A 16,953-nucleotide genomic window follows, 5' to 3' on the forward strand; every position below is an offset into this window, starting at 1 on the left:
TATAGTCTGCAGTCAACGGTGTGTGCAATGCATAGATATTCTGAGTATGTGGCTTTACAAGACACATTTTCATTGCCTGCCTGCAGGCTATTGGACTTAACATGTTCAATGAATGCAGAGAAATTGGATGAGGGAATCCTACCTAACATTCTGTCTATTAATTCAAATGAACAAAAAAAAACTCCTGCCAGTTTATTTATGGCCAGGAGGTCCCTAGCCAAATGTACTCTGTTCACTAGACCTGGGAAGGTCCAATGGACCCAAAAGCATGAATATGAAATTCACCTTGATGATGTTTTAAGTAATTTTCTGGTGTTCCAACTATCAAAGTCCACTTTTAGCTACTCCTGCAATTTGATTTGTTTATCCTGACATTCAGGGTATTCGTATAATACCATCAGGCACTGATGTAACTGATATTGAGATTCATGTCAAATCATTTGTGAACTGTGATCCCATGAGTTGTGAAAGCTCTATATGGAACTATATTGTCCACTTCTTCATATAAAAGACAATTATGTATACTATATGTAAATATAAATATGTATAGCATGTTTGCATAAGGTTATGGTCGTGTTTTCTGCTACAAGTTTGCTATCCTGTTTCCAACCTACATTTTTGAAGGATTAGATCATATTGACAAGGCACTTTGTGAGATCTAGAATTCTGTTTGGATGCGGGTGGCATGGCCTGAATCTATTTGCATTCGGCACATATTAATAAATATTTACATATACCACAGATAACATTTTTCATTTGTGGAAAATACAGCTAATGAAGCATTAATTAGTGTGGAATGTGAGAATATGGGAATATAAAAAAGAGGTGGTGGTCATACAAGCCCTTGGGCCTGCCCTGTCATTTAAGATGTCCTTATCAAGCCCTACATGACTTGTATAAAATTCTATTATATAGTAAGTTATAACTCAGTTGTTTACATCTTATGACTGTCACTTTGATTAGCTTGAAAATAGACCATAGTTCTGCAGGTGGAAAGAATATTATCACAATAGATTTGAAAGTCAAAGTTCAGTTTATTGTCATATACACAAGTACATGTATGCACAAGTGCAATGAAAAGCTGGTGTAGCATCACAAACACATAGCATCAGATAAGCAGCATTCACAAGAAAAACATAAATTATACACAGTTTTTACAAGAAAGAACACAATCACAAGAACACAGTTAGAACAAAAGAAAAGCCCATTTTGGTGCAAAGTGATCAAAGTAGTCATAGTGTTGCTAAACTGTGGTGATTAGGATTGTGCCAGTTGGTTCAAGAGCTGAATGGTTGAAGGAAGAAGCTGTTCTTGAACCTGGTGGGTGGAACTTCAGACTTCTGTACCTCCTGCCCAATGGCAGCTGTGAGAAGATGACATGACATTACATTAAGTTGGAATTTACATCCTATGTCTGCTTGAGAGGTGGCAACATCTCAATGATGAGCGGGTGAAGCTTTAGATAAAGAAATATTCATGCCAAAGCTCACACTCCAATTTCAGGAAGTATATAACGCTTATTTCTAAATATATGTTATAGTACACGATTTCTGAGATGCATGATGGGTTACAATCTTGATGCATACTGTCTCCATGTGGTATACTGCCAAGGTGGGAGAAGTTCATGATGTCAGCAGGCTCTCCTTTGTCTTATCCTTACACTAGTGTTGTACAGCCCTGATGATTGAATCAGTGTGAGAGGTGGGTGAGTATCTGATACAAAGGGGACTACACATCTGTAGGATTTCTGCACTCAATGAGAGGGACAGAAACACATTGAATCAGGATGAGGATGTTTGAGCAGAAAGCACAACCATGGAACATGAAGAGAGGGAGATATCTTAAGAGAAGAGTTGATTCTGCCCCAGAAACTGAATTACCAAAGTTTCCTAATTGGTCAACTGAGTTGCTAGGAAACCGACATGTACTCAAGTAATGAGCCGTGGGTGATGTACCAGCCAGGCTTGTTTTCTAATTTAGTGGATGAATTTCCACCACCATCCATTTGCCCAAGAGTTGATTCTGCCAAGGCTGTGAAGTGAAGAAAATACAGAAGGATTGAAGAGGTGGGTGTATGTTGGAATAAGAAGAGACGAAAGAAGATGCCTTTACTAGGTGCTGAAGGATGTATAGTGGTGGGGTGGGAATAATCCAGAATGTGAGGGAAAGGAGAAGGAACGTTTGCAGTGTGGAAAATAGGGAAAGGGATAGTTATACTCATCCTTGCAATTCCTGTGAATTTGTTGAAGCGCTTTCCATTCTGTCCTGAGCTTGTGTTGCTGAGGCTAATACTCTCTCTCTGTTACTGGACAGAGAACATGTGCCTCTCCTCCAGCCCTTTCTCCAGGAAGACAAGATCTGGAAGATTTGGCTGAAACTTGTACATCATGAATTTCCTCTACTGCTCCAATGCCTCTGGCTGCCATTACACCCCCGACTTCATGCCACCCCAGCCCTGCCCCAGAAACTGAACTACCAAAGTTTCCTAATTGGTCAACTGAATTGCTAGGAAACTTGCAGGGGCTGAAATAACAAGCCATGGCTCATGTACCAGTTGGGTTTGTTTTCTAGTTTAGTGGATGAACTTCCACCATCATCCATTTGCCCAAAACCTGAAAACTTGTTTGGAGTTAAAATCAGGGCTCTTGTATTTGTTCAGTCACCCTGCCAATAATATATGTTTGCAGTACTGATTTGATAGAGGGAATTTTAGCTCCCTTTATCTAGAGGAAACAGGGAGATAACGGAATGGATGGGGTAGATTTTCTCCCCCATTCCTGACTCAGTGGTAATTTTTCTGGGTTGGATATTGGAAAATAGGTCAATGCCGTTCACTGAATTAAATGACTTAGTGATTACAAAATCAATTTTCAGGCCACAAAGTGAAGAAAGTAAAAGGTTGCCATGGATATTATTATAGTCATAGAGTTACACAGCATGGAAACAGGCCTTTCGGCCCAGCTTGTCCATGCTGATCAGGTTGCCTACCTGAGGCAATCGGTTTGCCTGGATTAGGCTGATGTCATTCTAAATCTTTCCTTCCATATACCTGTCCAAATATCTTTTAAACATTGTAATTGTACCCATCCCTACCACTTCCTCTGGCAGCTTGTTCCACATACCCATCACCCTCTGTGTTAATAGATTGCCCCTCAGGTCCCCTTTAAGTTTTTCCCTTCTCATCTTAACTCTATGCCTTCTAGTTTCACTACCCTGGACTGTGACCATTCACCTTATCTATGCCCCTCATGATTTTATATACGTCTATAAATTATGAGATATGGGCCAAGCGCTAGGAAATGGGATTAGCTTGAATATACATCTTGGTCAGCATGGGCATGTATGGGCCAAAGGGCCTTTTTCCCTGCTGTACAACTCTAAGTCTCTAAGTTCACACCTCAACCTTCTATGCTCCAGAGAAGAAAGCCCCAGCCTATCCACTCTCTCCTTGTAACTCAAGCCCTCCAGTCCCAGTAACATCCTTATGAATCTTTTCTGCACCCTTTCTAGCTTAATGACATCCTTCCTATAGCAAGGCAACCAGACCTGCACACAATACTCCAAGTGTGATCTCACCACCATCTGGTACAGTTGTAACGTGATGTCCCAGCTCTTTAATCAATGCCCTGACCATGAAAACAAGCATGTCAAATGTCTTCTTCACCGCCCTGTCTACCTGTCTTGCCACTTTCCACAAGGAACTATGCACTTGTACCCCTAGATCTCTCTGTTCTGCAACACTCTCCAGGGCCCTACCATTTATTGTGCTTAACTTACCAAAATGCAACATTTCACACTTGCTTGAATTAAATTCCATCTGCCATTCTTTGACCCACAATTCCAGTTGATCTAGATCCTGTTGTAACCTTAGATAACCTTCTCTACTATCCTCTATACCACTAATTTTGGTGTCATCCACTAACTTAATAACCATGCTAATTATATTCTCATCCAAATTGTTAATATAATTGATGAACAACAGTGGATCTGGCACATCACTATTCACGAACCAGCAACAAAAGAAACACACTGAGCATGATTCAGTGTTAAAAACTATTTTATTAATTACTACTTATGATAATACGTAAAATAAAAGTAAAAATGTTAGTATGTTAGAATTCAAAAATGTTAAACCTTGAACGTTAACCCCAAAACTAAACTCTTTGTGTGTGTGTGTGGCAAAGTCCAAAACTCCCAGTTCCGGAATGGTTCTTAAAGTTCAGTTCCGCAAGCCATAAGGTGAAACATGAGCAAGGGCTTCTTCAACAACCACCGTTGTCTGAAGATAAGACGTAGATGTAGAGAAACAGAGAGAGAGTAAATACGAAATCCAAATGTTCCACGATGGAACCCCAGCGACACTTCAGTGTTTACTCAGTAGTGACTTCCTCACCCCGAAAAGCATCCGAATCGTGGTCGTCCACACACAAGTACCTGTTTCCTTCTACAGGTCAGCAGCAAAGTGAACTCCACCGGATTACTTCCAACTTCCATACATGGATTTCAGTGGCAGGCACAGTTATAGTTTCTCATCCATCGATAGAGAAAACTAGCAGGCTGGTGTCTCTCTCCCTTCTCTCTCTCTCTCTTCTTCTTCTTCTAACTTCTTCAACAACGTCATTACGTCCTTTATCTTCTATTGACGTAAGCACGCCCCACACACACAAACACACACACTCTCTATCTTAAAGGGACTTTCACTGAGTCCGTAACAAGATAACCTTCTCTACTATCCTCTATACCACTAATTTTGGTGTCATCCACTAACTTAATAACCATGCTAATTACATTCTCATCCAAATTGTTAATATAATTGATGAACAACAGTGGATCTGGCACATCACTATTCACAAGCCTCCAATCTGAAAAACAACCCTCCACTACCTTCCTTTGACTCCTTCCATTAAGCCAATTCTGTGTCCAGTTGGCTAGCTCAGCCTGGATCTTATGTGATCTAACCTTCCTAACCAGCCTACCATGCGAGACCTTGTCAAAGGCCTTGCTAAAGTCCACATCTACCACCCTGCCCTCTTCCATTGTGATAGAACAGTTGATGGAGAAGATAATCTTTATGTGATCAATGCAAGTTTTACTAAATTTTTCTTATTGTAGATCAACATTGTCCTGAGAAGCAAGTACATTAGGCTGCATGTCTTGTTTTCATGCTATCATACAATTAAAGATTGTTCTGAATAATAAAATTACAAGTATGTGCCTAGTGACTAACTCATTGTCATTTTTATGGAACATCTAATTTGGGTCGTCAGATGTAGTAATTGCCATTCATGAGGTAAGTTTATGTTCAGAAAAGAACTATTATCTAGTTGACTGAGTATGTGCTTTTGCAAGACTGAGCAAAGTTTGTTATGTGTAGGGCCCTGAGACTCATTTGTTCTTATTTTTGAGTCATTTATCACTGAAAATATTGGTGCAAAAAATGGAATATAAAATTACTGGCAAAGCAATTTTGTCACATTGAATACGCTCTAACTCCCCTGAAGTAATATATATGCACTTAAATTCAATGTGACAGTTCTCCAATTCATTTAATAATGCCCTGGCATGTAATAAATAAAGTATCTGGTATCATTTTCCATTAAAACAGTGTGACTTTTGATGCTGACAATCCATTTTGATCTCATAAACCACTGTAAAAACGTTCAAAAGGATGCCACATGCCTACAACCAGTATGATTTGTATTAAACATTCATGATAATCAGAAACAGCAAACTGCTGAAGAAACTCAGCAGGTCAAGCAGCATCAATGGAGTTGGGGGAGGGGGAAGAAATTTTTGATGTTTTGAGTCAAGGCCTTGCACCAATACTTATGTCTGATGTAGGATCTGGACCCAAAATGTTGACAGTTTCTTTCCCCCTCACAGATGCTGATCAACCTGCTGAGTTCCTTCAGATTTGCTTTGTTCCATGTTCCAGCATCTGTAAACTCTTGTGTCTCCATGATAATCAGGAATATTAGGCAAAAAAGTCTAAGCCACTAGACTATTAATAATTTAATTGGAGTTCAAATGACTGAACTTCGCAGTGACAAGAGCAACTTCCACTGCTTTTAGTATCTTGGTGCAGCAATTCACTTTCCTCTCATGGTACCAATTACTCAAATTTGATATCTTAAGAAGATAGACTTCCCAGCTGTTTGTCTGAGAAAAGATACTTGGATGACTAGTGGGACAATTGGTATATTACAGATAACATGCATGATTTTCCATTCTGCAGTGGCGTAGACCAGGTAGATTGCCACAGGCAAGGACACAGAAAGTGTACCCTGAAATATTTGTTCAACTAACTGTAATATAAAATAATTTAATAATGTCTTGGGAATTATAATGAGGAAATTCTTTGCTTTACATCACGTCTTTTCAAACTAAAAAATACAACAAACTAATGGTAAGAGTAATTTAGCTCTTCAGGCATCATAGCACATTGCTGTGGTGTCAGGAATCTATACTACAAAAAACAGTTCATACAACAACAGGTAGAAAATTATTTGTGTATTTGAACCAGTGCAAGTAATCCCTTTCCATCAAATATATAAAACTGAAAAAGGTAACAGAACATTTCAGAAACTGTAAAAGAACCTGTTACATATGTCAATGTTCCTTTCTATATATGATACAGTAAAAGATACTGAATTGGAGAAACAATTTAATTAATAATCACATAAAATCTCCCAAGTAAACATTATTTATTCAGAATGTGTATAGTCTTTATCTAACATTATAAAATACATTAAGACATAATACACATTCACTTTAAAAATACAGAACTTAGCAGTTATGAGCACAGCTGAATAGATGTGTACAAATTTGTATGAGGAAATAAATTCGTTATCGCTGCAGTAGTTTTCCTGAATCCAAGCACATATTTTATCTTTACAGAATGCTGAACAAATTGCTTGTCAGATGTTATGAAGAGCCATTACTCAAACTACCTATCACTAGTCTATTGTCTTGAAATGGTAACATGTCAATCATTGTAGACTTCAGTGTTGAGATGTTGCTCTTGGGATTGGAGTGAGATTAAATGGAAACATCCTGAAATGTGAGGAGGATTATTGGTTTATTACCTGGGTGGTGAGCATATTAGTCATAAAAGAGAAAGGGAAGGTCACAGCTTAAGTGATATTTGGCTCATCATATCTAGTTGATATCTTCATAGAGCATGATATTTATGTGTAGTGGGATCATAACAGATGACACATGCTTATTCTATTTTGCTATATTGGTTTATTGTTGTCACATGAACTGAGGTACAGTGAAATACTGTTTTGCATGCCATCCATGCAGATCATTTCGTCAAATCAGTGCATTGAGGTAGTTTAAGGGAAAACAATAACAGAATGCAGAATAAAGTGTTACAGTCACAGAGAAAGTGCAGTACAGGCAGACAACAATGTGCAAGGTCATAATGAGGTAGATTATGAGGTCAAAAGTCCATTTTATCATACCAGGGGACCATTCATTAGTCTTATAATGGTGGGATTAAAGCTGTCCTTGAGCCTGGTGGTACATGCTTTCAGGCTTTTGTATCTTCTGCCCAATGGGAAAGGGGAGAAGAGAGAATGTCCGGGGTCCTTATTTTGCCAAGGCTACCAGTTTGTATAGTCCGGTCTGATAGACAACTCAGCCAAAATACTTTGTGCTGTTTAGCAACAGTGTAATTTATATATTGTTGTATCTTTATCATTTATCTGCACTTCTCTTTATTGTTGGTTGGGTGTCTTGTATGAAGATTGTAGAATCATAAAATAATATATTTAATCAGCCATGAATTAGAGAGATCTTCTAACAACAAAACTGCATCTGAAGCTTTTGTAAGTTGTGCAAATATGATAGAAAAGTACTGGCAAGCATTTTATGGAAATATTTATGAAAATTACACTGATATTACATGGAATTCTAAAAGACCAGTTAAGAGACATAAATGGAGATCAACACTTAGTGAACAAGAAGCGGTCTGATCAAAAAAATCCTGCTTTGAAATTTGGAATTCACAACTAAAACATAGTTGAAAGATGAACTAAAAGACAGATATGATTAGACTTTTTAGTTAGGAGTAACATGTATTACGCTATGAAAGCTCATCAGTTTAAAGCAATGAATAGTTGGCAGAATGCTTAATCTACATGAAGATAATCAATCCAGCTGAAATTGAAGTGCTGGTGTAGAATTTATCTTTGGATGTAGTGTAATGGATTTTACGCCTCACCCAATTTTCTTTGTAAAATTTAACCCTTAATTGTTTAAATTCAGTGCCCCTTGTCTGGAATTGAGGGATTGGCAGGAGTGAATTGGGTAGAATTCCCACTCCTCATTTGGTAATCCGTGTTGGAAGTGTTCTTAAATGTTAGTTGATATTAGAATTATTTTGACAATTCTTCTTGATTTTCACATCAAGAACCTTGTTGTGAACACCAAGGCCCATTGTCATACAGTATGTCTGAGAGGCTCTGGTACTTTAGACACATTGCTCTGGCACACACCTCAGCTGATCCTCAAAATTGCTGCTGGTCTCCTGTGGGTTTCCATTCAACCCCAGGACAGATCACATTTGGTGTGGATGCAAACAGTTGTAGCTGACCCCAAACATAATGGGCTTGGGCTGTGCTCAGCACATCAGCAGACCATATATGGGTCACCTGGTAATATCTAATGGGGACTGCCAGGGTTCCGCAAGGTGTAAGTGACTGATGGTGACAAAAGTGAAGTAAGTTTTTTGCTGTTTACTGAGCCAACTGTGCATGTGTTGATAGGTGGGAACAGAGCATTTTTTATTCATTCTATCCTGCCAAGCATTTCCCTGCCATTCCCAGTAACTGAAAATCTTTAGGAAAACCTGGGTGATGGGTGATAGTATTGTGTAGGCAAATGGTACCAGTCTCAGAAGAACCGCAATGCAAGCACAAAAAGAACAAAAAAAAGGGAAAATAAACAGTTATACATTAGCTAGAAAATATTTACCTGCTTGCAATATTTCTGGTATGTTGTGTACTTCTACCAGCACCTAGTGTGTCAGGATGGTTCTTTTTAGCATTACAATGTAGAAACAGCAGCCAGCTGACTCGATTACTAAATCATATCTTGCAGGATATTTCTCTTCTCCCAAAAATATGTGCATTTAGGCCCTCCTGCTAGAAGCAAACATTTTTAACAGCAGTATCTATCAAGTCTAAACTTTTACAAGATACTATAAAAACATTAGATGTAAATGCATTAACTGTGAAGTGAATAGAAATTACACATAATGGACTGTGGCTCACTTTTTCTATTAGGGTTGTCTGATTTGTGAATGTATATCAAATGTTCCCAATCATAAAAGTCTGGGTTAGGGTGCTAAGTTAGATTTGGCAGTACGGGAGCATCAGTGAGCAGTTTAGCTTTTACAGGCAGGGCCATTCATTGTGCAAGATTTTCTCCTCTTTTGCTATAATTGCATTAGGCTTCAACTTCAGGTTAGAGCTTTTTTTACAGATCTGGGTTCAAATTCTATTTTAGTTTCAAGATGCACTTCAAGTATAACACAAAAGGTTAAATTTGATTTATTATCAGTCTTTCATTCAAGATTTTGATTGTCCTCGCTTATTTCTCCAAATATTGGTGCTCAGATACCACTCGGGATAAACATGTATTGTATAAGGACTGTACAAGTACTAATATTTGTCAAATTTAGGAAAAAGATCTCTTAAAGACACTGTGAGATACTCAGTAACAATAAGGGAACAGTATTAGAACCAGGATTATGCACAATGAGAGCATTCTGTTCTGTGAAACCTTAGATTTTGTTCACTGATAACTGTGTATTGTGGCTGGACAAAAAATACCTTCCAAATAAAAGAATTATTACATCAGTAATGTGTTTCTCTGAGAAGACTTCTTCTTCTTACATTTTACCAGTACCAACACATTGAGACAGAATACTATTTAGAGCAGTATGTAAAAATCTTCATCTTCTATCTAGGCATGTTGCAACCCTTAGGACTCAATATTGAATTCAACAATTTCAGATAACCATTTCTGATGGAAAACCAGATCTATCTTTTGTCATAAAGGAACAGATGTGTGAATCACTATAATAGTCTTCGTAGGGATGTTTCGTGGCAAAAAAGTTGGGAAAACAGGCTCCAGAGTGGACTTCAGAAGTTCCAGGACAGACTTCACCTTGCCAATATTTTGCTATTGTTGGTCTTTGTAATATGAGGTATTTTATATACACATAAATGCAATTACTATATGAAACCTTTGCCTATACCTTCACTTTTCCAATGAAGTTCACATAAGTTGGAGAAATAGCACTTCATCTTCTATCTAGGCATGTTGCAACCCTTAGGACTCAATATTGAATTCAACAATTTCAGATAACCATTTCTGATGGAAAACCTTAACTCAGTTTTTCTCTCTCCACAGAAGCTGCCTCATCAACTAGGTATTTCCAGCATTGTCTTTTGTTTCAGATTTCCAGCAAATTCTGCGTTCTTCTCACAATTCCAGCATGTTCATTTGTTTTCTTTTCAAATTGCTCTCATTCATCTCCGAAAGCATTGTGTCAGCTGGGTAATCATAGACATTCCCTGTTCTCTCCACTCTTCCCCTTTCTGCAACTTAACATATAGTTTTTTCCAGTTTTAATAAAGAGCTAATGACCTAAAACATTACTCCATTTCTCCCTCCACAGAAGCTGCCTGACCTGCTCAGCTTTTCTGTCACTTTTTTTTATTTCAGATTTCCAGTATTGTGATGGATAAGGGAATATGTCTGAGAAGTTGAGACCAAGTTTGCCTTGGTGATGAGTTATTGATGGAATCTGAATTTTCCCCTAGTGTGTTCATTATTCTTCCCATAATTATTCTCTGCCCAATTCCTTTTTATAGAAGTCTATTTCAAGTATTAGCTATTGTTCTCTTAGTACACATCTTAGCAATTCTGGTAGTGGTTTTGTACAGCTATCTAACTTTTTTTTAAATTACATAACCACCCTGTCATTTAACAATCTTGGAGCCACAGTAATATCAAATGAAAACAAATTATAGCTTATTGGACTTCCTGCATCTTTCAGAGTCTAGAGCAATTTGACTTGAAAGCCCTTGGAAATGGAATTTTGTTTGTAAAAATTCTAAACCCTTAAAGGCCAATGACTTTCTCTTATCTTAAAATGTAGTGTTTCATAGTGTCACCGCAAATGTTTACAGGGTTAAGAAATTTTACTTCACTTGGAGCCTAAAGGTTTGTGTGGTTGACCTTACCTGGGCATTAGGAATGATTAATAATAACTTTGTACCTCTAAAATTGAAGTACTTACAAATGGGGCCAATTAAAAAATTCAGAGAAATGATCACAAATTTCCTCCACAAGGTACTCAGTGGCTGACACATGAAGCTTCAGAGCTATAGGTCATCTAATTAATGAGAACATCCCATTAAAAAGCATGATAAGGTGGGTGTGACTAAATAATATAGATTTTCCCAGATATATGTCGGTATAGGATTTTTAAATGAATAAATAACAAACACATTATTTTTAATAATATATATACGTTAGTGAAAAAGAAAACAAAAAATGGGTCCTAAACTCCTGTGGAGTTCTCTGGACTGCCAACCATAGCTTCAGCGGATGCCACACGGGCAAACATTCCAAACAGTGGGTTTAGCCATATATAAAAATAGAAATGGAATTACTTAGTGGACCAGGCAGCAACTGTTGAGAGAGAAACAACATTTCCAGTATTTTCTGTTATTATTTCAGTTTTCCCGCATCTGCAGCTTTTCGCCTCTCAGTTAATGTTTTTTTACCATGTGACCTAGCATTTTGAGGTAGCTTGTTGGGAATCAGTAGTCATGTTACACATTACTTGTAAAGTGGTCATTTTATTGTCAATTTCCTTATTGGTCAGTAAAGTAGTTATTTCCAAAAATTATCAAATGTGTCCCTCGTTTAGTATTGTGCATATTAGAAACATAGAAAAACTACAGCACAATTCAGGGTCTTTGACCCACAAAGCTGGGCCGAACATGTCCCTACCCTAGAAATTACTAGGCTTACACATAGCCCACTATTTTTCTCAGTTCCATGTACCTATCCAAAAGTCTCTTAAAAGACCCTATTGTATCCGCCTCCACCACCGTTTCCGGCAGCCCATTCCACGCACTCACCACTCTCTGAGTAAAAAACTTACCCCTGACATCTCCTCTATACCTACTCCCCAGCACCTTAAACCTATGTCCTCTTGTGGCCACCAATTCAGCCCTGGGGAAAAGCCTCTGACTATCTACCCTATCAATACCTCTCATCATCTTATACACCTCTATCAGGTCTCCCCTCATCCCCCATCTCTCCAAGGAGAAAAGGTCGAGTTCCCTCAACCCGCCTTCATAAGGCATGCTCCGCATTCCAGGCAGCATCCTTGTAAATCTCCTCTGCACCCTCTCTATGGCTTCCACATCTTTCCTGTAGTGAGGCCACCAGAACTGAACACAATACTCCAAGTGGGGTCTGACCAGGGACCTATATAACTGCAACAATACCTCACGGCTCCTAAATTCAATTCCACGAATGATGAAGGACAATACACCATATGCCTTCTTAACCACAGAGTCAACCTGCGCAGCCGCTTTGTGTGTCCTATGGACTCGGACCCCAATTGATTATTGTGCAATCAAAATGCCAAATCTCCTCACACTACTATCTTGATTTGACACATTATGTACATGTTCAAGATTTGTAGCATGGTTTTGTTTGGTATTAGAAACAATGGATTAAAAAAAAAATCAGTCTCCCACATAACTAAAGTCTGGTAGTGCAAAAGAGCAAAGAAGTTTGTACCAGCTAAGGGAATTAGCAATTGGCCTAAATGAAAAGAGTTAATATAATCTGAATCTCTGTAATTATAGTGTCACAGTGGTACTTTTAACACAGAATAGCAGCAGACACTAATTAACTGCAAAACAGATGGTATTCAAAAACGTCAATCTCAGTGGATGTATTTAAATAAATAATACTATTTTGTGCAATTTTTCTGTAATAGTTGAGTTATATAATAATGGAACATTGTAATTCTATGCAAATAAAATCAAATGAATGCTCCTGAGTATGTAATGGTTTGGACCTTGCAGTCAATGCTGAAGGAAGTGTGTCCATCATCTATCTCATTGAGAGTTGCCTGCAAAAATTTGATTGGCTTTAATATGAAAATTGCTAGTCATCAGCCTTCTGATTCAACCTTACACTCTCTATGGGAGATCTGAGAAATCCCTGGACATGGCAAGAGAAAAAGGCCTTTTAACCAAACAGATTGAAGAATTATCATTACAATATGATAAGTCTAAATGAATAAGTATAAGGCAGGAGATGTAAATTGGACTTAAATCATGCAGAGAAAGTGAAATAAAGATTGAAAAATACAGACGAGAGAGAGAGAGAGAGTTAAACATAAAAGGTTAAACATTTTTTGAAATCAACCTCATTACTTTTCTTCTGAGACATTGGGACTTTACACTCTTAAAAGTAATATGTTATGACCAGAGGGGTTAATCATTAAAAAATACATTATGACTTACTTCTTCCTAAGGTTACTAGCCCTATCTCTTTTCACCATCTTTAGTTCAAAACTAATGAAAATACCCCAAGTCTATACACTTGGAGAAATGCTGAGCCTATTGACAAGGATTACAACTATGTAGGAGCAAAATATCTCTGATAGAAACTTAAGGGTTTTCTTAGTTAACTGAGCACATGAGGATGTCAGAAGTTGCTGTCCACTTTCCCCTGTAATGCTTGCACTGTAGGGAGCTCTATTGTAGGGACAGTTAGATCTGCAGTATTCTGCACTTGTCAGACAAATATGCCTTATGTTAATTAGCACAAATTAGTGTGTTATTATGTGGTTATAATAAAGAACTATGGTTCCCAGTAGGCAATGCAAGGGGTCACATTGGGGAACAGGAAGTGGCTGTAAGAGAGGGAAAGCAAGACAGTCTGGTGTTGGTTAATAAAATATTCAGATGTTAAACCCACGTGAAGTTTGTCTCTTGATGAAGAACAAACATAACATGGTGTCAGAAGTTAGTGTGAGGTCTGAACAGGGAGAGTAGATGAATACTGTGTGCAATTGAGAAAGAGACTCAGTGAGTACGAATGAAAAGCTGTAATAAGATGGAGAAAAAGCTGGCTGGCATGGCGAGGGAGCACATTGTTCCTGAAGTTCAGCAGTCACTGAATTTGCCAAGAGAGATTCAGGTGAGAGGCCGAGGGTTCCCATTATGGATAAGCTAAGTCCTCCTACGCCTATGCAGTTTATTGGCAATCAACGCCCAGCAAAGCAGTTATCATGTTCCTGAAAGCTGTGCTTGCGAGGCATGGAGTTCCATGTGAAGTAGTATCAGACAATGGTCCACAATTTTCAAGCTGTGTATTTGAATCCTTTGCCAATATTTGGGGGTTTCGACATACAGCCTCAAGCCCACATCACCTAAAATCTAATGGCCTAGCAGAGAGTTCAGTTGAGGTGGTGAAGGGCCTCATGAAGAAAGCGCAAGATGGACGAGAGGATTTCCACAGAACTCTAATGATCTACAAAAGTGCGCCACTGCAGAACGGCCTTTCACCAGCCCAAATGCTGATGGGTCAACGCATATGCACTAACCTTCCAATTCATGAAAACCTGCTGACACTTGAAGGAGCACACAAGGTCAAACAGGCTAAAGAGGAAGGGAAAGAAAAACAGAAACAGAATCATGACAAGACATCGAAAAGCCTACCAGTCCTGAAGCCTGGGGATCAAGTGCGAATCCGAGATCATGATTCTGGAACATGGTCCATGCAAGCAGTTGTGCAAGAGGAAGTAAATCCACATTCATACCAGATCCAGACAGAGTGAGGGACACCTCTGAGAAGGAACCACGTGGATCTATGACCACAAGCTCCAACCCATGGCTGTGACCTGTCCCCTGTCAGTACACCAAAGGGGCCAGCATATGGAGAAAATGAACACACGGACCAGAGTTCCCAGTAAAACACCAATAGTAAGGCAGCAAATGAAAGCAACACACCTGCGAAAACAAGTACCAGACCAAAAAGGACTATTAAACCACCTCAGAGACTGATTGAAAGCTGCTGAGTGAACAAGGGTTTTTGGCAGATTTATAAGGACAAAGTATTATGTTTGTTTTTCTTTAAAGGGGGAAGATGTGTTATTATGTAGTTATAATAAAGAACTGCAGTTCCCAGTAGGCAATGCAAGGGGTCACATGGGGGAACAGGAAGTGGCTGTAAAAAGAGAGGGAAAGCAAGCCAGTCTGTTGTTGGTGAATAAAATGTTCAGATGTTAAACCCACGTGACGTTTGTCTCTTGATGAAGAACAAACATAACAGTTAGTAATGTTGCCTAACAAGGAAATGGCAAGTAACAATCAAATTTCCTTGATCATAATCATGTCATTACAAAAAGGTCTTCAATTATAATGCACATCCTGCTTTAAGAGATATAAAATGTCTTTAAATAAACAATGGATCTATCAGAAATTCCTTTCTTTGATTAAAAACAAGCTGAAATATATTTGAATTTAAAGCCTTAAAGCACTTGAAAGTTTGTGATCAATGCAATTTGATTGTTACCTGCCATTTCCTTTTCAGGGTATATTACTAATTTGTGCCAATTAGCATGAGGCAAAACATTCATATTGGCCATTTTTGTCTGCAGGTATAGACTGCTGACCTCTTCCCTGCTCAGTTACAATAGAACTCCCTAGATTTGAGCTTATGCTGTATCAGGGTTGTATGCAGCCTGAGTAAAAATCAGGTATCAGACTGGGAAAAGTCTTGAATTGCATTTTGTTGCTGCTGTGCATAATTAAAGTCAAAATCTGGCTCCAAAATTTTGGTCTAGAGTTTATCCAAAGGTATTTCATGGAAACATAAAGTGCAAGAACATAACTAAGAAAAGATTAGGGCCTAGTAGGGTCCAAAAGGTTACCCATTGTCAAGACAATTGATGTGGGTAGGGTTCTTAATAAGTATTTTTTGGCTTAGTTCACAAAGGAAGGAGTGATATTATAATTAAAACAGAAAGGAAGGGTGTGAAATACTGAATGAGATAAACATGGTAAGTGAGAAAGTGTTAATGGATTTAGCATATTTGAAAGTGAATAAATTGCCAAGCGCTGATGAAATATATAGCTGTTAAAAAAAAGTAGAGAAGTAAATTGTGGGGCTTTGACCGTAGGAGTGGTGCAAAACTCTTCCTAACATTGTGTCATTGTTTAAAAAGGGAAGGAGAGATAAATCAAGTCATTACAGGACTATTTGATTAAAATGGGGGGGGGGGGTGAGCAAATAATTGTATCAATTCCTAGGGTAAGTATAAACCTTCATTTTGAAAGGTGTGGATTGATCAAGCCCAGTCAGCCTGGATTTGTTAAGGGAAGATCTACTTTGATCATAATTTTTAAGGAGGTAGTAGGGGGAATGGATGAGGGCAGTGCATTTGATATGGTTAATATTGATTTTCGCAAGGCTTTTGACTAGATCCCACCTAAAAAGCTAATCAAAGTAAGAGTTGAGAATAGGATCCAAAAGTGGCTCAGGAATCGAAAGCAAAGGAAAGTGATGGGTCTTTCTGTGGCTGGGGGACTGTCAGCAGCAAAAATTATTCCCTTGCTTCTTGTAGCATAAAGTAATAATTTAGCATTACATTTAAGGACATGATCTAGAAGTTTGCAATATAGTATAAATATTGCATTTAGTGAGAGGAAAGCTTCAGATTTTAGAAAGTTACAAATGGTCTTGTGGGGAGAAAAGTGGCAAATGGAATTTAATCCAGGGGTGTGAGGCTATGCATTTGGGGAAATACAACAGGGTAAGGAGATGGACAATAAATGCAAGGATACTGAAAGATGTGGAATATTTTGGAATGTATGTCCACAGATCCATTTAGATAGCTGGGCA

This window comes from Pristis pectinata, chromosome 13 (genome assembly GCF_009764475.1).
Source record: "Pristis pectinata isolate sPriPec2 chromosome 13, sPriPec2.1.pri, whole genome shotgun sequence".
Classification (NCBI taxonomy): Eukaryota; Metazoa; Chordata; class Chondrichthyes; order Rhinopristiformes; family Pristidae; genus Pristis; species Pristis pectinata.